Raw genomic sequence first — 26,783 nt, 5'->3', positions numbered from 1 at the left:
AGGTTCATCCATCTTGTAGAATATTTCAGTATCAACAAAAGTCAGACCTTTTCTATTACTGCATGATATTCCATTATATTGATATATCACCTATATTTATCTATTCATCAACTGATTGACACTTTTTTTTGGCTACAATGAACAATGCTACTATGAATATTCATGTGCAGACTTTTTTGTTTATATTTATTTTTATTTTGGGGGGGTATGTAACTAGGAATAGGTTTGCTGGGTCACATGGTAACTCTGTTTAGCTAACTTTGAGGAAAAGCCAGACTTTTTTCCAAAGGGCACCATTGCATATTTCTACCATCAGTATACTAACCTCTGTATCTCCATCTCCTTGGCTGTCTTCTAGCCATCCTAAGTGGGTGTGAAGTGGCATATCTCACTGTGGTTTTGATTTGTTTCTCTGAGGGCTAATAATGTTGAATACCTTTCCATGTGCTTATTAGTCAATTAAAAATCTTCTTTAGAGAAATCTCTATTCAGATTCTATGTCCATTTAAAAAATGGGTTGTCTTTGGAGCGCCCGGGTGGCTCGGTGGGGTAAGTGTCCGACTTCAGCTCAGGCCATGATCTCCTGGACAGTTCCAAGCCCCACATCAGGCTCTGCGAAGACAGCTCAGAACCTGAAGCCTGCTTCAGATTCTGGGTCTCCTCTCTCTGCCCCTGACATGCTCACGCTGTCTCTTTCTCTCTCAATAAAAATAAAATAAAACATTTAAAAAATTGCTTTGTCTTTTTTTTTAATTGAGTGGTAAGTGTTCATTATGTATCATAGCTATAAGTCTCTTGTCAAATACATGATTTGCAGAGATTTTCTCCCATTCTGTGGTTGTTTTGTCACTTTACTGATGGTGTCTTTTGAAGCACAAAGCTTTTAATTTTGGTGAAGTCCAGTTGATGTATTTTTTTGTTGCCTGTGCTTTTGCTATTGCGTTTAAGAAAACTTTGCCCAATCCTAGGCTCAACTGAATTTGCAATTCTCAAGAATTACAATGCAATTCTCAGAATTTCATTTCTGATTTTAATAATTTGTGTCTTCTCTTTCCCCTGGTCAGCCTGGCTGGAGATTTGTACATTTTATCAATCTGTTCAAAGAACAAGACTTTGGTTTCCTTGACTTGATTTATTGTTTTCCTGTTTTCAATCCTTTAGTTTTGCTCTTTTACCATTCATCAGTTGGTGGACATTCGAGCTGTTTCCATACTTTGGCTATTGTTGATAGCCTTGCTATAAACATTGGGGTACTTGTGCCCCTATGAATCAGCACTCATGTATCCTTTGGATAAATTCCCTGTAGTGCTGTTGCTGGGTCGTAGGGTAATTCTATTTTTAATTTTTTGAGGAACCTCCACACTGTTTTCCAGAGGGACTGCACCAGTTTGTTTTACCACCACCAGGGCAAGAGGGTAATAATAATATATTAATATTAATTCATTGGGGTGCCTGGGTGCTCAGTCAGGCACTTAAGCATCCTACTACGGCTCAGGTCATGATCTCATAGTTCCTGAGTTTGAGCCCTGCATCGGGCTCTGTACTGAACAGCTCAGAACCTGGAGCCTGCTTCGAATTCTGTGTTTCCCCCTCTCTCTGCATCTCCCCTGCTCTCTCTCTCTCTCTCTCTCTCTCTCTCTCTCTCCTCCTCTCAAAAATAAATAAACATTAAAAAATTAAAAAAATATATTAGTTCATTAATTGTGACAAAATGTACTATACTAATGTAAGATGTCAATGATAGGGTATGTATCATGATATGTATAGATGCCATACATATAAGGCATCTATATTTGTATAAATTGCTACAAAATTTGATACATAAATACTAAAAGTATATATAAGTTAGTTTTTATGTCATTGCGGAAACTCTAATATGATACGAAGGTCTGAGCACATATTCAGTGTTAAAAGGTTCTTATTCCAAGTTCTCAGCTACTTTTTATTTTGTTCTGCTTCATTAGGCTTGATTTTATCTTACTGTTTTCGTTTCCTAAGATGTAGGCTACATCCTTTATTTTATATTTTAATTATTATTGACATATGTATTTAATGGTATGAATTTCCATCTAAGCACGTGTTTTGCTGCACCTCACAAATACTAACTTGTATTTTCATTTTCACTTAGCTGAATATATTATATCATCCTCTTAAGACTTATTCTTTGATCCAGGTGTTAGAAGTATATTGTTTAATCCCCAATTATTTTGGAATTTTGCCACTCTCTTTCTATTGATTTCTAGTCTAATTCCATTGTAGAGTAAGAATATACTTTTTATGATTTCCATTTTTCTAATTGGTTAAGGTGTGTTGCCAGGCCCAGAATCTCATCTTCTCTATATTGGTGAATATTGCATGCAAGCTTGAAAATAATGGGCTTGTTGTGTAGAATATTCTATAAATATCAATTAGATTAGAAATCACTGATAGTACTTTTTCGAGACCTCTGTATCCTTACCGATTTTCTGTCTGCTTGATCTGTGAATTATTGACGGAAGGTATTGAAGTCTCCAACTCTAGCAGTGGGATTATCTATTTCCCCTTTCAGTTCTATGGGTTTTTCTCTCATGTATTTTGACATTCAGCTATTAGGTACATAAACCCTTGAGATTGTTATATCTTTTCATAGCATTGACCACTTTATTCTTATGTAAAGCTCCTCCTTAATACTGATAATCTTTCTTGTTCTGAAGTATGATTTGTCTAAGATTAATATAGCCACTCCAGCTTTCTTTTGCTTAGTGAAAGAATGGTATATCTTTCTCTATCCCTTTACTTTTATCTGAGTCTTCAGAGTTTGTCTTTTTAGAACACATATATTTGAGTCTTGTTTTCCTATCTAGGCTAATGATAGTATTTTCATTGCTATAGCGTTGGATTGATATCTACCCTGTTTGTAATTGTTCTCCATTAACTGAATATTTATGTTTTGTTTTCTTCTCCCTTCTCTGGGCCTAATCGAGGATTTATATAATTCAGATTTATCTCTTCTCTTAGCATATCAATTATAATTTAAAATAACCTACTGGTTGGCATGATCATAGGTCGGCTAACATAAATACTCATTCTAATAACACTGTGCTGCTCTCTGTTTAGTGATGATACATTGTAACAAAATCTTCCCAGTCCCTCCTTCACATCCTTTGTGACATGATGTCATTCATTTCACTTATCCATGTACTATAGCCACCCAATACATTGTTACTTTTATCTCTTTAAACAGAAATGCACCTTTTAGATATATTAAGGATAATAAAAATGAAATTTTTTATTTTACCCTCATTTATTTCTTATTGACACACTTATTTTTCTCAGGTAGTTCCAACTCTCTTACATACATCCTTTTTTTTCTACTTGAAGAACTTTTAACATTTATTGAAAGAAGATCTCCTGGTGATGAATTCCCTCAGTTTGGTATATTTAAGAAAGTCTTTATTTCCCCATCAGTTTTTAAAAACAATTTCCCTGGATATAGAATTCTAAGTTGGTGGGGTGTTTCATTTCACTCTCTTCTTGTTTGCACCATTTCTGACAAGATGTCTGAATAACTTCTTATTCTTTTCCCTCTATACTTAAGATTCCTGTCTTCCCAGACTGCTTTCCAGACTTTTTCTCCTATGGTATTTCAATCATATCTATGTTAGACATTTGTAAATCATTCTACAGGTCTTGAAATTTTTGTTCTCCCCTCCCAGCCCCCCATCTTTTTCCCTGTTTGCATTTATGTTTGAAAAATTTCTATTGACCTATCTTGCAGTTCTCTGATCCTTTCCTTGGCCCTGTCAGGACTACTGGTAAACCTGTAAAGGGTATCCTTCCTTTCTGTTCGTATGTTTGTTATTTCTACCATTTCCTTTTGATACTTTCTTAGAGTTTCCATTTCTCTGCATCATCATGCTGTGTATTACCTATTCTTGCATGTTGTAACCTTCATAAATGTTTCTCTGGTGTTCCCCTCCAGCCCCACTGACCTCTGTTCTATTTCCTTGAATCCCTGTTGTCCCATTCACTACGTTTTTATTTTTGTTTTTGCTTTTCCTTCCTTAGTTGCAACAGAGAGGCCAAAGTGGGAGGAATAAAGAATAATGCTCTGCACAGTCCTTTACCCCAACAAGTAGGCCTTTGTTAAGAAGGATCCTGTGTGTTTTTCAAGGATTACTCTTTCCTTCCCCCTTCCCCCCCGCCAGAGCCACGATGAACTTCTTGGACCTTCACCATGAGACCCTGGTATTGTTTCTGAAGGTAAAGCCCACATTACCTTGGCCCACAACCTGTGCCCACCAGGAGGGCACACACTGGTTCCCACCTGCTCCAGCAATTTATCAGAATCACCATTTAAGTTCTCCTATTGGTTAATAGCTCTAGTGGCTTCTGCTCCAGGTAAGGTGATCTCAACTGAGCCTCTCTAGATGCTCTGTCTCTCCAGATTTTGGGGTGGTTATTCACACTGCAACTCCATTTCTTTGATGGACTCATGAAAAGTCATTGTCCGGGTCTTTCTTAGCACGGAGTGATAATTTCTAAGAACTTTACATGTTGGACCTGAGACCAGAAATATCACTAATGATTTTATTTAAAAAAAAAAACCCAAGAACTTTAAAGATTAAAGTGTCTGGGAGAAAGAGAAAGAGAAAAAGAGAATGAGATTCCTTTAAAGACTAATGCACTTTAAAGACTAGGATATTTTAGGTTTAATTATGAATATTTATAGCTATTATTAAGTAAGAGATGGTTAGCTTATAAAGAGTTACAGAGTTATATAATGAATAGAGGTATAGCAACAGAGATCTACATAGTAGAAGTCAAAGACAACTTGGGTAGATGAGACATCATGCAAAGAACCAGTTTTCATATTTTAGCTCTTTGTTGATCTGATGGATATGTAATGTGATCCCTGATAATTTCTGCTTTCTGGTGTCCATATCTATTTGAAATCTCCTTATCAATGAAGGTGGAATCTATAACTTGATTCTAACCAAGATTATATGGTACAGGTGATGGGATTTTACTCCTATGATGTTATTACATTAGATAAGAATCTGTCTGAGCAGACTGTGAGAGCCTCTCAATGAAATTGAAGAAGCAAGGTGTCATGTTCTGAACTGCCTATGTTGAGGGACATGTGGCAGGAAACTGTGAGTGGCCTGTAGAGCTTAAGGCCACAATCTGCAAAAAGCCAGGGCCCTCAGTCATACATTGCCAAGAAAATGGATTCTGTCAAATGTGTCATTCAGTTTGGAAGGCAGCTATGCTTGCCACTATACCACCAATGCCTGCTGAATGCCATTCAGTTGGAAAGAGATTCTTCCCCAGTCAAGCCTCCAAATGAAAACGCACTCTGGCCATCACCTTGACTGCAGTCTTGTGAAACACTATGTAGAGCGTCCGGCTAAACTATGCTCGGACTCCTGACCCACAGAACCTGTGAGGTAATATGTATCATTGTAGACCGCTAAGTTTGTGGCAATTTCTTACATGGCAGTAAAAAACCCAAAGCAGGTGATAACAATGTTTATGGAATGATCTCTCTGATTCCGTTAGATCTTTATATTAAGAGGTTCTTGTTTAATTCAAAAGAGACCAGAAAATTATAATATATAGTAAAATTTATAGACTCCAAATGGAAATTTTATGTTTATGCTGTCAAAGACCCAGATGCCTTGTGGAATAATTGTTTTGTTTGACCCAGTATAATGGAAAGAGCACTACTACAGGTTCTGAATAGATATGATTTATGATGGTTGCTACTGCTCCTCCCCAGATGTTTCCAGCTTTCTGAATTGCACGTCCTGACCTCTTTGTGAGTTAGCCATGGGATCATGTGATAAGCTCTGGGAAATTAGTTGACATTGTTCATTTTATGCTGAAGCACTTAATTCCTATTTCAAGATCTTCTGTTGTCTTAAAAGAAATGGTGAACTAGAGGGGTGCCTGGGTGGCTTAGTTGGTTGAATGTCTGACTCTTGATTTTGGCTCAGGTCAAGAACACAGAGGTGTGGGATTGAGCCCCACTTTGGGGCCCACTCTGATCATGGAGCCTGATTGGGATTCTCTCTCTGTCTTCCTCTGCCCCTCTCCCACACTCGTGATCTCTCTCTATATCTAAAATAAGAAAAGAAAAGTAATGATGAACAAGTGATGGTAGATGCTCCATCAGCCTGGATTCTTGACAAACTGGTTGGCAGACCCCTGCTATCAGCTCATGATAGACATACAGCATGAAAGAGAAATACACTTTCATCATGTTAAGCCACTGAAATTTTGGGTTTATTTTTTGCTGCAGCCTAACTTACCTATCCTAACTGATAGATGGTTCACACGTCTGCTTCACAATTTACTAGCTATGTGAAATTTAGCTAACGGCTCAACTTCTTTATTCTGTTTCCTTAGCTATACATTGGGGGGAATAATAGTATTTAGATTTTAGGGTTATTAAGACTAAATGAGATAAGATTAAAACAAAATTTTTTGGTTTATTTTTTAAGCAAAAACTTTATTTTTTAATGTTTGTTTATTTTTGAGAGATAGAGACAGAGAGAGAGAGAGCACAAGCAGGGGAGGGGCAGAGAGAGAGAGAGGGAGACAAAGACTCTGAAGCGGGCTCCAGGCTCTGAGCTGTCAGCACAGAGCCTGACGTGGGGCTCGAACTCCTGAACTGCGAGATCATGACCTGAGCTGAAGTTAGACGCCCAACAGACTGAGCCACCCAGGTACCCCAATGAGATAAGATTTTTTTAAGTGGAATGGTGCAGATTGGTATGTAGTAGGGGTTCATTGCTGTAGTCACCATTCGAATCCTCTGATACCACTTTGTATATGACGTGGCTTTGCCTTTAAGATCTATCTGACCAAGACAAGAAGGGAAAGGATTCACAGAACACAGACTTCAGACCAGTAAGTCCAAAGTTACCTACAGAGTAGTTCCTAAAGGCAATTTTAGCATATCGTCTCTTTGTAGTCCAAGTGTCTGATTTTCATTGCATTTTATAAGCAGTCCTGATTTGACTATTGAATTCCAAAGAAAGGAATGGGTGTGTGTATTTACTTTTATATTTTTTACTTAGTGTGGAAAATATTATATAACTATACTTACATACCAAAATTTGTATGAACAGATATTTATATTTATTTTTTCATAATTTTTAAAAAATATTTTTATTTATTTCTGAGATATAGAGAGACAGAGTGTAAGCTGGAGAGAGACAGAGAGAGAGAGAGGGAGACACAGAATCTGAAGCAGGCTCCAGGCTCTGAACTGTCAACACAGAGCCCGACACGGGGCTTGAACTCATGAACCACAAAATCATGACGTGAGCTGAAGTTGGACACTTAACTGACTGAGCCACCCAGGCACCCCAGAACAGATATTTATATTTAAATCTATCTCTAGGTTTACTCTTTTGAAAAATAAGGACCATGTTGTGACAAGGAAAGCAGGCTAAATAGTCAAGAAGCAGAAAGGGAACTGAAGCATCGTGGCTACTTTGAGGCAAAATTTTATTCTTTGAATGGTTCTGCATGCTTATATCTTTTAGATTGCATTATTTTCCTGATGTTACAAAGAGTATTGGCCAAGTGAGATTTGACATTTTACATACTCTTATGTAAGAAGTCTCAGCTGTGTTTACTTGCTAGAAAGGCAACAACATTTTCAGGCAATTTCTTAGGTCTTTAGTGTGAAAACAAAAGACAGAAGTGATCATACAAAATAAAAGTGATTATTAAATCAGGGCTCCTGGGTGGCTCAGTTGGTTAAGTGTCTGACTTCGGCTCAGGTCATGATCTCACGGTTCATGAGTTTGAGCCCCGCATCAGGCTCTGCACTGACAGCTGAGAGCTTATAGCCAGCTTCGGATTCTGGTTCTGCCTCTCTCTCTCTCTGCCCCTCTCCTGCTTGTGCACGCTCTCTCTCTCAAAAAAAAAAAAAAAAAAAAAAAACTTTAAACAATTTTAAAAAGTGATTAAGTCACCTGTGTGATAAATATTCATATTAAATTCTTTGAGTTTGAATTTAAGTTTGAAAAACAATGGAACTCTTCTAATTTATCACCAGATGTGTCACAAAGTATTTTCTATATTACCAGAAATTATGTGAAACCAGTGTCTGTGTACAGCTTTTCAGTATTTTTATATCCATTATTTTATTTGATATGGAAAACAGTCATGGGAGATAGGCAAGACAGTCATTCTTGCCATTTTATGGATGAAATTGATGACTAGCCCAACGCCCCAGTGAGAGTTAGCCCCTAAAGCCCTTGTTCTTCTCTCTCAAAGCTTGTATGTGGGTGGGGGAGGTCCTGGGGGGCAACAGTAAACAGGGTGGGGTTGGGGATCAACCATCACTCAGGGCATGGATTTACCTTGGATTCTTTATTCAGCCCATCAGCCGTATCCTATCAGTTTCCAAATTCTCATTTTTTTCCCAAATAAATTTTACCATGTAATCATTTTTATCTCACATCTGAGTTACACAGAAACGTAATGAAGTCCTTGAGTGAGTGTAAGCCCTGACTCTACGTTGACTTTGGAGTTAAAGCAGCTTGCAGAATTCTTAGGGCATATGCCTTGTTGTCAGAAAGACCTAGTAACTACAACTAACTGGATGTAAACATCAAGAAATGAAAATTTCTCTTTCTCGGTCTCATAGCATATTTGAGATGATGTCGCATAGTGTAACAGGCTGTTTCAAGAATTCAGTAAAATTCTAAGAGGGAAAGTGGTTAGTGTGGTACAGATACATAGTAAATGCTTAGAACATGTTATCGTTGTTGCTTTATTATTGGTTATGATTACCTCTTATCTGATCGCCCCTCCCCCCACTTCCAGGTTTACTCTTCTTTAGTGCTTGTAGTCTATTCTTGATCTTGGTAAAGATAAATGAAAACCAACCAAATGAGAAAAGCAAAGGCTATTTATTGAGAGCTTGCTATAGCAAGGAAGTCAGTCATCACCACGGACATTCGGGCAGAGACTAGAGACAGGCAGAAGAGTGAGAAAGCTTTATAATGGAAAAATGAGGAAACATCAGGTATGCCCTGATTGTAGGCTTTTGGCATCAGGAAGCTGGAGGCAAGCTAACTCTAAACAAGGCATCCTGTGGTTGGGGGAACATATTTAGTTTTGCCTGGTTGGTCCTAAGCTGGAAGTAGGGACATACAAATTAGAAAAACTGTCAGTTATTAATCAAGTCCTGGCCACTTTGGGCCAATTTTATAAAAGCTATTGTTTGAGTTTTGGGTTGTTACTGGGGATAGCAGTCTGTCTTTTTATAAGTATGACCTATAGCAGCCTAGGCTGTTTATTATACATAAGTGGTTGCTTTCCTGGGCAAGATGCTGCAGGTTGTGGGTCAGGATTTTATTTTTTGCATATGGTCTGGCCATTGTCCATTTGTAGATTTAGTATTTCACCTTTCTCTCATAGTGATGCATCTAAGACACAGATTGTAGAGTACGCTTCTCTGCTTAAAACACTTCAATGGCTCCCTGTGTCTTCAGGACAGATTCAAAGGCTCTGGGAAGGGCACGCAAGGACCTCTGTGGTCCTCCTCCTTCCTGTGTTTCCAGCTCCATCTAAGACCACTTTTGCAAGGAAGCGGTGTTGTATCCTACAGCAAGGAGAAAACCACTGCACATGCTATGCTGCTTGTCAGCTCTGCTCATGGTTGTCCCTGCAGGGAACACCCTCCAGCCCATTGCTCTTGTCTTTCCCTTGACTTTCAGCTCAGCTCAGCCATCTTCTCCCACAGCCTTCACCCAAAGTCATTAATTAGGCTCCTCATCTGCACTCCTAGAACCCTGTGTGCAAACTTATGCCTGACCATTTATCACATGATATTGCAATTCCATGTTCAAGTTTATCTCTCTCCCCTTCCAGACGACATGCTTCCTGAAGGTAAACACTGCCTCATGTGTCCTCTTTCCCAGACCTTCACACACTTCCTGGCACGTGGCTGATGTACCGCACTGAATAAGAGGCAAGGATTAGGATCAACATTTTCATTTTCTGACTTCAGCCTGAGAGTTTTTTTTTTTTCAATATATCACATCTTATGAAAATGTGACATTAAAAATGAATGCTGGAAAATAAATTCAAGTGGTGGAGTGGAACCAAATGTGATTAAGACATTTCCAATCTGTCCTTTGTGACATTTTAGAAAATGTCTCTATTCTGAGGTTAAGTATCACTTGAGCAGTCCACAAACTGCAATTGGAAAGCAAAAGCTGTTCTTTGCCTGACAATCAAAAACAGATAAAGGGGTTCTTTCAGAAACATTTGATTGTGTCCAGGAATATAGATACTTGCCATTTTTCTGATTAAGACTTCAGTAGTGAGAGCCTGGGCACGTTGATGGAAGAGCCAACCTTCAGGCAAAGAGACAAAGCAAATCTTCTCAAAGGGAAAGACAGTGAGAAGGACCCTCCATTATACGGTGTGTTCTTGAAGGGGCTCTTCTCTGTGGAGGCCAGTGCTGCACAGATGTGAGGACTGCAGGACTGGAAACAGATTCACCGGGACCTTTGTCTCTAATTGGCTTCTGCTTTTCTTTCTCCCTTCTCCAGGTCACTTTTTTCTGCCAAATGTGGGTTACACTTGTTCTAAAACCATCGTCTGCATCTGTTTTGTTTCCACTCCTGTCCAACCACCCACAGTTCTTCATGCACACTTCCGGTCGTGGCGTTCACCTGCTCCAAATGTCAAAGCTCCTCATGGCCCACACTATAGGCCCTGTGTCTACAATTTACCTTTCCATTTCCAGGTCACTATATAGCTGGTGACATACACTCCAGATAAATTCATCTATGTACTTTTTTAGAATGTATCTTGCGTTGTCACCCGTGCGTGAAATTTCTCAACTTGAAATTTTCTGTGTGTCTATAAAGATTCACTGATCTCTCTATCCGAAAGTTGCCCAGACTTACCTGATGAAGGCAGGAAGGAGCTTATTAAAAATACAGATTTCTTGGGGTGCCTAGGCGGCTCAGGTGGTTAAGCACCTGACTCTTGATTTTGGCTCATGTCATGATCTCATGGTTCATGAGATCAAGCCCAGTGTTAGGCTCTGCACTGACAGCGTGGAGCCTGTTTGGGATTCTCTCTCACCCTCTTTCTGCACCTCCCCTGCATGTGCACTCTCTCTCTCTATACACAAACAAACAAACAAACAAACATTAAAAAAAAATACAGATTTCTTGTCCTGGAGGCACCTTTGGCATTTCTATAGCAAGTACTACAGAAGACGTTTTCTTAACATAGTTTTAGGAGTCATAGTGCTTAAAGTATCTGTCTTAATGTGACGTCAACATCTTATATATGCTTTTTTTACTTGGATTGAATGCTACAGATTCATAAAAATAGCAATGCTCCCTAATGGCATTTTTTCTAGACACTATATAAGAAAGCACAGTGTTCAAGATCAAAGACTAATTATTGCTTTTATTTGGATTTGTTAGGCTTTATGGAGATTGATGATAACATCCAAATATATAGTATTAGAATTTTGGATGCATCTAGAAGCTGCATTTTCAAGAGACACTCAAAGCAATTACTCTTTAGACTAAATTTTAGGAGTCATTGTTGGAAATTTTCCAACATTCCTCATAACTTTCTTTTGGTTGGCAGAACGTTACACTTGGATAATTATATCCATCAGTGGATTTTCAGTGACACAAGAGGCCATGTCTTGTATGCCTTTAATGTCCACAGAACTTTGCAAGGATGCCGTTTAAACCAGAAAGGAACTGCCAAATGGTAAATCCTTAAGTGGCAAAAATGTGAGGAAACATGTTGTTTGATATTGCCACAGAATAGTCATCTGGGGGAATAATAGGATATTGTAATGCAATGTTATTTCATCCAGAAGATATATTCTTCTAAATAAAAGTCAAGAGCCATAATAGAAAAGGAGAAAGAAAGTTTAATATTAGTTGACATGTTCAACATACATTCTGGCAGAATGTCCATTAGCAGAATTTGACTTGCAAGGCTCTGTACTTTAATTTCTGAAATTCCAGTATGTGAATCACAAATTTACCAACTTGGTGATAAAACCAAGTTGAATTGTATTTAGGGTTGTATGTTAATTGTAATTCCAAACTTTTGCTCTCTTAATGGTCTCTGTCTCCCTCTCTCTTTAAACATAGGTACTATTATTTAAATAACATATATGTGACCTTAATTTAATCACTGATTTTCTAGGGGGAATCCCTTTTGAATTTGTGGGAAGCAAAGGTTGCTGGGGCCGCCTGGATGGCTCAGGCGGTTACACGTCAGAATCTTGATTTAGGCTCAGGTCATGATCTCACAGTTCATGGGATCAAGCCCCACATCAGGCTCTGTGCTGACAGTGTGGGGCCTGCTTGGGATTCTCTCTCTCTCTCCCTCTCCCTCTCTCTCTGCCCCTCCCCTGCTCTTTCTCTCTCGCTCTCTCAAAATAAATAAATAAACACACACACAAAAAAAGCAAAAGTATCTCTACAAAGCCTCCGTCAGAGAGTGAATACAAACTCCAGTACATTTTCCACAACAATGAACGCCCAATGAGCTGGAAGGATTCCCTTGTTGTTGGGTGTTTTTGATTTGAAGCCTCATTACTTCTTCTTTATCATTAGGTAGCAAATGTACTTCATCCAAATTGAATTAATCAGTTATCTAATTAAAAGTTATATGATGTTTTTAGCAACTGAGGGAAATTGGGGGAGAGGTGAGGATGACAGATATTGATGTGCATAATTGGCAATATACCAATTAAACCAATCGAATTTGATAAATTGGATAAAGAGCTAACAGATCCAGGGATGTGTTTTATATTCCGCACCCTCCACCCCCTACCGCTGCTACAGCCATAATGCGAAGTGAAGAGAAATTCTTTCTGCAAATACACCCCACAATTAGTCATGACCGTTTCACACTGTAGTATGCCATGGAGCAACCTCATTAGGATGTTATACTTCGTGAATTTGGAGCGAACGAACAGAGCATTTGTTTGACCGAGGCATGGGCTCACCTGTTACTGAATGTGGCTCCAACATGATGCTTCATTGCATGCAGATATTATCATGCACCAACAACATGGTCTATTAGGAATGTTCAGAAATCCAAATTCAGTCAATCTTTGTATAAATGGTGATCTAAATTTGAAAAAAAAAAAACAAAAAAAATGAGAAACTTAGCTTTAAGCAGACAGATATGCACAGCGTGAATTTTAAACATTTTCTTCATTTTCTCAAGCATAGAGGACACGTATTGCCAATTGCAATTCCAAAGTTTCCACTCGTCCCTCTCTTGCACGTGACAGCTGTGGCCATCTGACAGGCAGCACCCTGTTCCGCCACTAACATCCTTTTGCAAATCTTCACAGTTTTCCAGTAGCCACCACCCATAAAGTGGGTCAAACCTATTTTCCATTTTGAACTTACTGTCAGTTTTCTGTCGTATTAGATAGACCTATCAAAAACTATTCAACTCCTATGTTTCTGTATTTCCTATCAACTTTTGTCTTCAGTAATGCATTAGGTATTGAAAATACTGATCGAATAACTATAGAAGTGATGAATAAATGAGAAGGGACCTCATAGAATTTAGGAAGGGAGTGGGGAACAAACCATAAAGGGCTAATGCCACTCATTTCTTTTTTTTTAATTTTTAAAAAATGTTTATTTTTGAGGAGGAGACAGAGCATGAGCAGGGGAAGGGGCAGAGAGAGAGGGAGACACAGAATCGGAAGCAGGCTCCGGTCTCTGAGCTGTCAGCACAGAGCCTGATGCGGGGCTTGAACCCATGAACTGAGATCATGAACTGAGCCAAAGTCAGATGCTCAACTGACTGAGCCACCCAGGCGCCCCTAATGTCACTCATTTCTTAAAGACAATCGCTTCAAAATTTTCTCTGAATCCACATAGCACACTTTGATGGGAGGGTGGAGGTGTGTACAAATATGTAAGGTAAGGTTACACTGCAGAAGTTCGCATCCACTCAGAACTGCAACAATTGAGTGACATTTGCTAAATGAGGGCCAGAAAGGGGCGCCTGGGTCTGGGCTGACAGCTCAGAGTCTGGAGCCTGCTTCCGATTCTGTGTCTCCCTCTCTCTCTGCCCCTCCCCCACTCACGCTCTGTCATTCTCTCTCTCTCTCTCAAAAATAAATAAACATTACAAAAAATTTAAACAGACCTCATGTGCACCAGGAAGACATAGGGTGAGCATAGAACAAGTCAAATGCTCCACTCATAACCCTTCCCAAACCAGAGGATTGAGACAGTCAACATACATATTATGATTAGATGCTCCAGACGGACAGATAGCTCTGGGTATTGTTCTCAATGCTCATCATAATAAACACATTCCATTATGAACCACAAAACATTTGATTAGATGTTAAATACACCCATCCAGTGCCTGGTGATGTGGTAGACACTTCGTAAATATTTACCGAGATAATTAATGACATTTAGCATGTTTTCTTTATTTAAAAACGTATTGGAGCTATTAAAATGCATGAACTATGCTAATCCCAGTTCTTATGTTACCTTGTATCATGTATCAACTACCCCATTCCCTCCAAGAAGGCAGGCACCTAATAATTGTTAAGTTTGACAAGACTGCAGCTATATAAATACAATACTCAGCAAAACGTTTCCGAAGAAATATAGCACGATGGTTGATTGTCACTTTTCTAGATGCTGAGGCTATGGATGATTATCAACTTTATTCTTTTTTTAATATATTCTCACATTTTCTATAACAAACCTTAATTACTTTGATACTGGTTATGCATGCTTCATTAAAAGAAAATAAAAATGCTTCTACTGCTGAAACATTTGGCCAGTTAGTGACACAAATTTTGTTCCATTTTTGGTCCCATTTCAACGGAAGCTAAAAAATTGTAGCCAGGGAACTTTAGGTAAGTAACAAAAATGTATTTTAAGCATTAACAAGACTTAGTTCCCAATATATCATGCCTATTAAAAACAAAGAATGCAGGTCATTATGTCTCAGTCTCCGGGAATTGATGGAAATCTGTAGTAAACTTATGCTAAAACTATGGAAATAGTTGGGAAAAAAATCACAGTGCAACCGTGGATTCTTCTCTAATAAACTATAGCTGCCAAGATTCAAGTGAAGCAATCCCTTCTCCATGGAGTCACTTTTATTAGTTATATGAGTACTATTTTCTTCCTGGAGGGTTATTTATATAAGTGAGCATTATAGTGCCGCCACTGGCACTCAGGGACATGGTCAGGTACACTTGCACTTTGAGAATCAAGTCTTTGATTCTCCTATTCCTGACTGAATTACTGCAAGTCAGACCATAGTGTGGAGGTGGATTTGGGGATAACCCACATGAAGCAAGATCCCTTAACATGCTGCAGCTGCACTGAGGTTTTCCTCTGAAGTCTGTTCAAGGAAAAGTTTTTGCTTTCCAACAACATAGGAATTATTCTCCTGGACTGTGCTTTGAGTTTACCGATTTGTGGAGGTTATATCTAGAGCAGAGCTACAGAGAATCACATTCAGCGAGCATCTAAGACCTCTGCCGTGTGGGAACCCTGTGCTGAGGTGCTGGAAGGCGGGGGCGAATGGCTGTAAAAAGAAGGGAGAATCAAGGACACGAAACACTTAACTGCCCTAAACGTACACTTTACTCTTTTTCTTCAATAGAAACGTTAAAATGTTAACTTATAAAAATATTTATAATCCTCTCACATGCAAGTCTTCCTGTTGTTGGTTATAGTGATGATGATGACGGTGATGGTGATGATGGTGTTTTCTTTAAACACTATCCATCTCTAGAGTTCTTTGAACCACTTTTTAAAGTTGAAGTATCATTTCCACGCAATATCCCGTTAGTTTCAGGTGTGTATCATAGTGATGTAATACTTTTATACATTATAAGATGATTCCCACGATAAGTAGCTACCATCTGTCACCATACAAAGTTTTTACAATACTATTGACTATGATGTGTGTTACATCCCCATGACTTGTTTTATAACTGAGAGCTTGTATATTTTCATCCCCTTCACCTATTTTCCTCAACCTCCCACCTTCCAACCCCTTTGGGTAACCAACATTTTCTCCCCTTTATCTATGAGTTTGTTTCTCTTTTATCTTGTATTTTGTTTTGTTTTTTAGATTCCCACATATGAGTGAAGTCTCTCACTGCCTGACTTGTGCTTCATACCTCGGGCCGCATAATCTCAGGGCTCAGAATGGGGTCAGTGAGCAATAGTCTCTTATTACTTTGACATTTGCCCCCACCAGTAGTCGCAGAGTCTCCAACCTTTGTGCAATGTCTGCATTTAGTTTTGTGAGTCTCTAGAGCACGTTTCAATGATGTTCGTGAGAAGGGCTTATTAAGTTCCAAGTGTAATCATCAATTCACTCTCCCATTTTGGCTCTATGCCTGGCTCCTCTGCTACCACTTACCACTACCACTGCAGATGCGCCCCTGGAGAGTGTCCAAGTAGCACATTCTTGATCTCTGGAATTACCAGCAGGATGATGGAGCTGTGTGGTGTGGGGAGAGTGCTGCGTCCACCATCAGCTGGTTTCACAATTTGTTACTCGCGCCTACACCCTGAAGTCTCGCGAAAGCAACGTGTCTCTTGGTTTGGATTTGCAGCCCCTTGGTCACTAAGGTTTAGTACAAAGTCTGTGAAGTTCCGTGCAGGGGGACAAATGATTTTTGAGACAGATATGGAATGTGTTGTCTGTTTGCATCCTACTCAGAGCTCAGTCTCCTTCCATGAAAACCCCATTTCCTTCTTCAAGGTTAACCCATGATCCCCTAGAGTTCCATCAACTGGCTTGACAGAGGCAGTGGGTCACTTTCTAACTTCTACTACATTGCAAAATGTAATTTATATTATATATTTTTATGTATATATATATATATATGTATGTATAATATTTTAGGCCTAACTTTACTAATTATTCACTTCCACAAGCATACATAATTCTCACCTCTATGAATTTCTACTTTTGCATTTGTAAAACAGGGCAGAACTTCTCCCTGGGTAAGTTGTAAAAATGACATGATATAACATATGCAGCATTTAAAGCACCGTTCTACCATGGTAAGACAGTAATATGGCAATGTGTTAGTACTGGGTGACACGGTGAACTGAGAATCCTCTAGAGGAACTCAGGGTGAATAAGTTCTCTGACCCAAACAAGGAAATAGTCCGGAGTTTCCCAGATCTCTCCTTGCTCCAAGATTTCCCTCTCCGGTGAAATAGTTACAAACATGGCAGTCCTTTTTGAGAAAGGGGAGAGTGATCATCCATAAGGCAACCAGATGCATGATATCAATATCACGTCTGTGAAGATTCTGGCCATCCGTTATCCTCATCAAACTTATAGAATTCTACAGAATTCGATGACTTGTGGCCTTAGCACCAGGTCAGTGGAAATCAAGATGCTTTGTAGTTTCATGGACTGGAAAGGTGGGGACATATCACTGGGTTCAGTTGAGGTAAATGAGATTTTTGGATGACCACGAATCATCCAGAAGGCTTTGATGTCTGCGTGTAGCCTTGGATTTCAGCTATTTTCAGGACTGCTAGAAAGAGAAATATGTAGGAAACATATATTTATCTTTGCTTTTCTCAAAGCCTGAGCTCACTTCTTGGACATTAAGAGCCCACAAATATTTTCTACTTATTGAAATAAAGAGGCAAACGATGAAGTTTGCCTCGGGAAAGTCATTTACTGTGGGAGCATACCTATGATGCAATTTCACGTACTTGTCATGGCTGTTCATTTTCAAAGCAGGTACCTCCGGGCCTGCTGCCTGTTAAGCAAGCCTGCTGTATGTAAACCTTTCAGACAGCGGGGCACGTTGGCTCAGAGAGAAGGGCCAGCATTCTGATTGCTGTATGAATGGGGTACAGTTGCCCTGCGATTTCTCCATTATGAATATGCTGGTGACCCTGATTGAATTGTGCTATGATGTATTCCTTACACATTTCCAGGCTTTTGTCCAATTGCCCTCATCCAATTCTCCAAGATGGTTGTTTCTGTATTACGGTTTTATCCCTCCCCCACCCCCGACATGTTTAGTTTAGTATACCCAGAGACCAATAAACTTGCCCCTTATTCTTAGAAATGCTGGCAATTCAGAACCTCATTTACTGAGGGTTTTGTCCTGCCACTTTCTGTTAAATGGAAGCAGTAGAAATGTGGATGAATGCCATTCAGACTCCGGCTCAAGACACTGCATTTCAGAGCTCGCGTGCTGCTGAAGAGAACAATCGTTAGATAGGTCAGGCAAGCTCTGGATTTCAATTTGGGGAGTCTCACTGAATTTGAATTAGTTCTGTGGTTGTGAGGAAAGGGGTGTGATGTGCTATTCCCTACCAGCAACCTAAGGCTGAGAGGAAGATGGCAGGCGGGCTATGGGCGAGGATTCCAAACAGGGGCCAAGTCATGAAAGCGATTCTTCAATTCTGAGACATGCCACGAAAAGATCTTCCTCTTCTAAAAATTCAACAAAGGGTCCAACTCAAATGCTTATTGGAAAACAAAAATGCTTGCAGACAAGTAAAATCGTAAGTGGTGTCATGTATCGACTTGGAACAAAGGCAATGAACACTTTCGTCAGACGTCTATTCATGGATGCTTGAGGGGTGTCCAGTCTGCGCAGGCTGAAATTTCGTGTGATTGGAAGTCTGAAGTTTGTTGAAGTGGAGACAACACGTCCTGCAGAAATTGCAAGGCAGAGACCAATAGGTGAGGGATGAATCTGCTTTCGAAAGGTAAAGCTGAGGAGGAGCCTAAGAGCCTCTCCAGGGTTTACTGTGACCTTCAAACTCCCATCTCCGTAGGTCTATAATAAGAGAAGACTAAAGGATTTGGGAAACATTCATGGGAGTAAAAGAGTGTCAGCCCCATGACAGTAGGGGAGCATTTTCTCTTCTGTCAGGGAGCGAGGAGTGTGTTCTCCAAGACCAGTTCAAAGGGAGAAGTCTCTAGAAGGTATGCACAGAGATGTGCTGGAGGTGTGTGGTCATGCACAATCATGGTATGGGGCAAGGTGAGAATGTTCAGGAAGGTCCTGAAGCATGTCCTGAGAAGTGAGGTGGATACAAGGGGGTACTGGTGCAGCTGGGAGATCCTGGCCAGGAGTGGAAGGCATGTGTAGTGAGGAGGGAGGAAGGGGGTGGGGACTGTACTTCCCCCCTGGGCAGGAATCCATATGTCTCCTGCGCACCAGCTGGGTGCTGTTAAAAGAGGCCAGTCCTGGGACAAGATTTTAGCAATAAAAGACAAAAGAGGATGTGGAACCGGAGCTGGGCAAGGAAGCCTTGAGAGGTCTGGCAAAGTCCAGTGTGTGTCTGAAAGGCGCCTCTTGGAGAAACTCATCTGCTCTCTGACACGCGGCTTTTGAATCAAGGGTGCTGGCCGCTGAATGCATGAGTGTCAAAACCTTTCTGCCATTTCCTTCTGCTTCGTGCAGCCCTACATGCACTGGTCAGTGACTCCGAGGACGAGCATCCGGATTGCACACCGGCAGTGTCTGTTGCACACCTAGTGCATGGTTAGCGCTCAAAGGGGAGGCTCCTATGAATATGACTACAATGACTCAGTGAGAGAGAGGAATATTTGCTTTACATATATCACTACAGGGTTTGATCTATAATAGGCACACCACTGAAAAATTCATCACGAAATGGATTTCTTTATAGAGAATGAAATTCAGACTTAATCCAACGAGATTTCTATTGCCTGAAAATTTTTTCCTGATGAGTTGTTAAAGCAAATAAGTTATTAAAATCACAGAAACAAGGGGCATCTGGGTTACTCAGTCAGTTGAGCGTCCGACTTCAGCTCAGGTCATGATCTCAGGGTTCCTGAGTTCGAACCCCGCATCGGGCTCTGTGCTGTCAGTGCAGAGCCCATTTCAGATTCTCTGTCCTCTCTCTCTCTGCCCCTCCCCGCTGTGCACTCTCTCTAAAAATAAATAAGCCTCGGGGTGCCTGGGTGGCTCAGTCGGTTGAGCGTCTGACTTCAGCTCAGGTCACGATCTCGCGGTCTGTGGGTTCCAGCCCCGCTTCGGGCTCTGGGCTGATGGCTCAGAGCCTGGAGCCTGCTTCCGATTCTGTGTCTCCCTCTCTCTCTGACCCTCCCCCGTTCATGCTCTGTCTCTCTCTGTCTCAAAAATAAATAAACGTTAAAAAAAATTAAAAAAAATAAGCCTTTAAAAAACTGAAATAAAATCACAGAAACAAGAAAAACAGAGATGAACAAGTTGCAAATGTGATTTTAAGCCATTCAGGTTTATTTTCAGTTCTGGTCGATTGGCATTAAAACCTAAAGGAAAAAAGGTGGGGAGAGTATGTGGAGCTAGGTCATATTGAACAGAAAAAAAATCACTTCTCTGCCACACAAAGTCTTTTCCTAATTCTTCTTCTTGATTTTTCATGCCATCTTTCCCAGTATTTTTGAAGTTGTATCTTCATGGGATTTTCTTCGTGTATTCAAATATTGATAGATTTTTTTATTTTTTTTTTAATTTTTTTAACGTTTATTAATTTTTGAGACAGAGAGAGACAGAGCATAAATGGGGGAGGGTCAGAGAGAGGGAGACACAGAATCTGAAACAGGCTCCAGGCTCTGAGCTGTCAGCACAGAGCCCGACGCGGGGCTCGAACTCACGGACCGCGAGATCATGACCTGAGCCGAAGTCTGCCGCTTAACTGACTGAGCCACCCAGGCGCCCCCAAATATTGATAGATTTGCTGCATATTGTGAGCCAGTGGACGGGCGTCAGACCTGTGTGCGTTACACCAAGGGAGTGCTTAGTGAGGAAGATGCAAGGCAGCAAGACAGCAACGCAAACTGCTTCTAGAAAATAGGGTGCTTGGGTGTCTCAGTCAGTTAAGCATCCAATTCTTGGTTTTGGCTCAGGTCATGATCTCACAGTTTTGTGGGTTCGAGCCCTACATCAGGCTCTGGGTTGGCAGCTCAGAGCCTGGAGCCAACCTTGGATTCTGTGTCTCCCTCTCTCTCTGCCCCTACCCCTTCCCCCCGAAAAAACTTTTTTTTAAGTGCTGTTAGAAGTCACAAAATGAGAACTGCTTGCAAAACATGCATGACTACCCGGCATAATGGGCGGTGCTTTCAACTTATAGTAGAGCTGAGAGTAAAACTGACTATGTGACTTTTTGTTATTTTCTTCCAAATATGTTATATTATTTAAAAAATAAGAGATCAGCAAACTTTGACATCTTGAGTTATACTCACTTGTCCAGTTTCATGCCCAGAGCATTGATTCTGAGGCGTCAGCTGCAGAATATGCTGAGGCCATGTATTCCAAATCTCTGCAAGAACCCCCACAAAGGTGCATTTTATCCCTTCCACACAGCTTGCCCTTATACAGTCCTTTCCTCAGACAGCCAGACATTTATTCCTGGTAGTATAAAAAGATAAGGGTATATATCTTTCCTTTTCTTGGCATGGAGTCAAGAAAATCCTCCTCCTTCTCTTCCTCTTCATTCTTCTTCTTCTTCTTCTTCTTCTTCTTCCTCTTCCTCTTCCTCTTCCTCTTCCTCTTCCTCTTCTTCTTCCTCTCCTTCTCCTTCTCCTTCTCCTTCTCCTTCTCCTTGTGGTAAATATCTGCTTTACAAAGAACCGAATGGTGTGCAGCATTTTTCAAGACTAAATGGCTCATTTTACTATTGACTGACTACCAGAAATCCTTCATTTATGATTTAAAATTTTTTTAAGTTTATTATTTATTTTGAGAAAGAGTGCAAGCAGGGGAAGGGCAGAGAGAGAGAGAGAGAGAGAGAGAATCCCAAGCAGGCTCCGCACTGCCAGCCTAGAGCTCGATGCGGGGCTCGAACTCACAAACTGTGAGATCATGACCTGAGCTGAAATCAAGAGTTGGACACTTAACCAACTGAGCCACTTAGGTGCTACTAGATTTTTTTCATCAGAAATTCTCGACAGTAATGTCAAGTTGGGGTGTTCAAATCAAACTATCAATGAAATTACCTATAAACTCCTTAGAAACAGCAAATTGCTAATTAGAAAGTAAGGTGCTTCTTGGCCAACATCTAAGAGGAAATGAAGGAGCGTAATAGCCGGGGGACCTGATGACCACAGCCCTTTAGGCTTGAGGTTATTTGTGGATCTCAGAGATGGTGGGACCATGGTCTGTCTGCTCAAAAAGAGGTGTCAATGCTTTGCATTAATCTGAGATCCCAAAGTCAACTCTGTCAGAGTAGAGGTGAATTATATCTACATTTACACTTCACCCATCACAGGGGGCAGCAGGGAAATGGTTGCTTTGAACCATACATTGGGTTTCCACAGAAGCTGACGTTAGAGCTAGATTTGAGTGCAAGTGGTTTATTGGTAGGTGTAGTGGGCGCTGTATTATGCAGTCTATATTCCCCCTTCAGGAATGACATACTCATTCCATTATACCGAGGAGTCTAGGTTGCAGCTGGCTCTCAGGTGAGTCCCTATTCAGGACCTACACTCCGCTGAAGAGAGCTTCTCATGGGAGGTCATCCCCTCCCTGGCAGCAGCCCACACTCAGTGAGCGGTCTCTGAGGGGTACGCAGACCTGCCCTCTTTGTCTCAGTGTGGGAAATGTCTGAAGGCATTTAACTCTGGAGCTCCCTCCCTGTGGGGTCACTTGGGGCTTCAGGTGCAATTATATTAGGTTCAACTTTTATCTCTGCCCAATCCTGCTTCTTCTGTCTTCACATATGGAGAAAGTACTCTCCCGTAAGTCTTCTGTATATAACATCTCAGAACCTCAGGGTCTGTTTCCTGGGAAACCAAACTGACAGGAAGTGATCCCAGAGAGTGAGGCTGTGAGCCCAGGAAGGGAAGAGGGTCAATGTCAGTTGTGTAAAGCAACTGATTACTGCTCAGAATAACTGTGGCTCAGTCTCCCTGGGGAGCCTTGGGAGACACTGCAGAACTGTCCTTAGAAGGACAAGGTAACCAGTATTTTCCACCAACTTCCATTCGTCATGGATGGAAGGTTGTTTTCAGAGTTGTCCATGGCCACGTCCTCAGCATCTCCACCCTGTCTGCAAGATATACCAGCACTCCCCTGTGGTCAAAGAATGAATCTCTTACTTGTAGTAGGATGCCATCATCATAAATGGAAATGATGAGTTGTGATACAGTGTGGTCAGGATAGCGACGCCATTTACCATACCTTGATTCTATGTGAGCAGAGTAGAACAAGGGAAAAACTTGACCCCAAGTGGTTGTGGCAAAGATCCAGTTCTGACAGGAATTTACATCTTCCTTATGCACTGTCTCTCTGTGGTCCAGGGAACCCTACACAGGAACTTGCTCTAAGCGGTTCTAGACTGTCAGTGCCTCCATGAGCCTGACAGAAAGAAAGTCAAACCTACTACAAAGGAAGAATCTTTCATCCTAGACTTGGCAAATCTCCACCTGCATATTTTAAAAGAATGACATGGAGAAAAAAATTTTTTAAAAAATCAAGTTAAGAAGGCGTTAATGAGGCACAGTGAGGGAAAACCTGTAGAAATAATAAAGAAAAAATAATATTTAGACTAATCAGGACTCAAGATATTGGACTTCAAATAGATTATGCAACAACTAGGTTATTGTGTATGGAGGGAAAAATAAAAGCTTGAGTGTATTTGGTGAGTAGAGAACTTTAAAAGATAACTAAGTATATTTGAAAAATTAGAACTTCTAGAAATTAAAGTAAAAAATGCAAAACAACCCAAAATTCAATACTCAGTGGAAGGATTAACAGCTGAATAGAACCTGCTGATAGTAAAAAAGATGATACGGAAAAAGGGTCAGAAAAAAATTATGAAGCATATAGTATAGAGGAACAAAAGAAACTGGAGAATATGAAAATGTGGTAAGAAGACAAGGAAGGTGTGTGTGTTTCAGAGAAAAGGGAGGGGCTGAGAGATATTTGAAGAAATCATGGCCAACATTTGGCCAATACGATGCAATCTATAAACCTATAGATGCAAAAGGCTTAGAGAAGCCCAGAAAGAGAAATATGAAAAAAAATATATGTCAAATCACATAATCTATTTTTCAAAACAAATGATGAAGAAAAGAAATCTTAAAATATGCAGAGAAAAAAATGATGTTATATACAGAGGAATAAAGATAACACTTATAAGAGACTTTTTGTAAGAAACTATGAAACCCAGAAAAGAACAGAATCTTTGAAGAATTAAGAAAAAGCAGAGGGGGACACCTGGGTGGTTCATTTGGTTAGGCATCCAACCCTTGATTTTGGTTCAGGTCATGATCTCGAGGTTTGTGAGTTCGAGCCCTGGGTGGGGCTCTGTGCTGACAGCGTGGAGCCTGCTTGGGTTTCTCTCTCTCTCTCTCTCTCTCTCTCTCTCTCTCTCTCTCTCTCTCCTCTCTTTCACTCCCCCGTTCATGCATGCGTGCTCTCTCTCTCTTTCAAAAAAAAAAAATATTGTATTACACTTCTATACCCACAAAGAATATCTTTCAAACATGAAAGTAAAATAAAGTTGAATGAAAGAAGAAATATGAAGTGGTTTCCTTAGGTATTAGGAAATTGATATCACATGTAATTTAAACTCCACACAAATTGATTAACGGTACCAGAAATAGTAATGCGTGGCATGGTCACAGGGCAGAGTGCTAGTCAGTGCAGTGAAGGAATAAACTACTGATGTACACAACAATGTAAATGAAACTTAAAAAAGATTTGCTGAATGATACATAATCATGTATCGTGTATTAATTTCATTTAAGTATGGCTCTAGGACAGGCAAAACTATTGTATCGTGAAAAATAGAAGAGCAGTACTTTTTTTGTGAGAGTGGAGGCACAGGGATTGATTGGAAAGGAATGTGAGGAAATTTTATATTTTTGTGTTAATATTTTATATGTTGATAATAGTTTGCATTTCAGAGGTGTATATATTTTTCAAAAGTCAATGTATACATCAGATTGGTTGACTTCATTTTAGTAAATTTCACATGTAAAGAAAAACTATAAGGAAGTATTGAACACTAGTTAATAATATGCATGCTGATTACCTATTGGGAGGTCTCTGGCTGTCTCCAGTTTCCTTTGAAATGTATGAAGAAAGGATGATTAATAGATTATACAAGGGTAAATAGCTGTATGGATAAGCACTTGATAAAACATATAACAATAGGTTAAGTTAGAATCTAAATTGAAGGCATACAGGCGCTCATTGTAAAGTTATTTCAGTTTTGTTCTATAATTGAAATTCTTCATAATAAATTGTGAAAAACTAACAGCACAGAGTGAGAATGTTGACGCCAAGATTATAAATCTTTTAGAGGTTAATGCTGGAAATGCTTTTATGACATTGTGGATCTCTTACATAAGACAGGACATAAAAAGAACAAACCATAAAATAATGAATTGATAACATCAACCCCATTAAGTTTAACAGCTTCTCTTTTTCAACAGCATGAATAGAGCACAAAGATGTGCTACCGACTGCCAGGTGATATTTGCAACACATATAATTGATGAACTGGTTTCCAAACCACACGAAGAACTCTTACAAATCAATTTTTTAAAAATGGTCAGATAACACAACAGTAATTGGGTAGACAAAATAATTGGGTAGGCATTTGACCAAAAAGGTGAGCAAAACAGTTAACTTAATAAGTACAAACTAAAACCACAAAAAGATACCATAAGTATCTCAATAGATCATGTAAAATTACAGAGCGTAATACAGATCATGATATTGAAGATGTGGACCAGTGAAACTATGATGCAGCATTTGTTGATATTTGGTAAAATTACTTTGGAAAACTATTTGCATTATCTAATAATGCCCAATATAAACATTCTATGGCATAACAGCTCTATCCCTCTATGCATATTCTAAACAAAATCTCACATATATGCACCAAACTGCATATAACATAAATATTCTGTCAGCTTTGTATACTCTAGCCCTTTCCCTAAAAAAAAAACAAAACCCAAAACAAAACAAAAAAACAAAACAAAAAAAAACCCCAAAACTCAACAACTAACTAATCAAACAACCAAACAAACAACGTGGACACAAATAAACATAACGTTGAACAAAAGTATCAAGAAACAAAACAAGACAAATGGCATGAGTTATTCATAAATAGCTCAAAAATAGGCAAGCCTAATCAATACTGATTAGCATTGCATACCTAATTGGTAAAACCATACAGAAGAAAAATATGAAATGGTTATGACCAAGGTGAGGATAAGGGTCTCCCTCAAAGCTGTGGTGCTGTGATTGGGCAGAGCCCGCAGCAGGGTGGTGGCTAATATTGGGGTGCTGGCATTGTTCTATTTTTTGACCTGTTGGGTATTTCCATGAGTGGTCATTTTATTTGTTAAAATATACATGTTTAATTCAGTCCTCTATATTATATTTCACACTATATTCTGTATTTAAAAATAAGCCAATAATGTTTTGATTCTATATTTTCTCATAATTTTTCTTGGACTAAAAGCTTATTCTGTCTACGGTTTCTCTAGTGACCTTTAGAGCCACCTGTTCCCAGACACACCCCCCCCCCAAACACTTATTTTATAGGATGCTATGAGGCAGAGGGGAACAACCCAGAGAAGGGCACCCCAAGGACAATTTGCTGCCATGTCAGTGATGATTTGCCCCTGAGAGTCACGATTTGGCTATAAATCCTGACGTCTCCCTCCAAATAAATCAGTGTGCCCATTGTATGCCAGGTTTCCATGTGATCTGGCTGATATTGTGAGCACCTTTCCATCACCAAGATTCTCTGCCATATTTGATT

The sequence above is a fragment of the Panthera uncia genome, chromosome D2 (assembly GCF_023721935.1).
Source record: "Panthera uncia isolate 11264 chromosome D2, Puncia_PCG_1.0, whole genome shotgun sequence".
In the NCBI taxonomy this organism is placed as follows: domain Eukaryota; kingdom Metazoa; phylum Chordata; class Mammalia; order Carnivora; family Felidae; genus Panthera; species Panthera uncia.
This window is presented reverse-complemented; position numbering follows the sequence as displayed.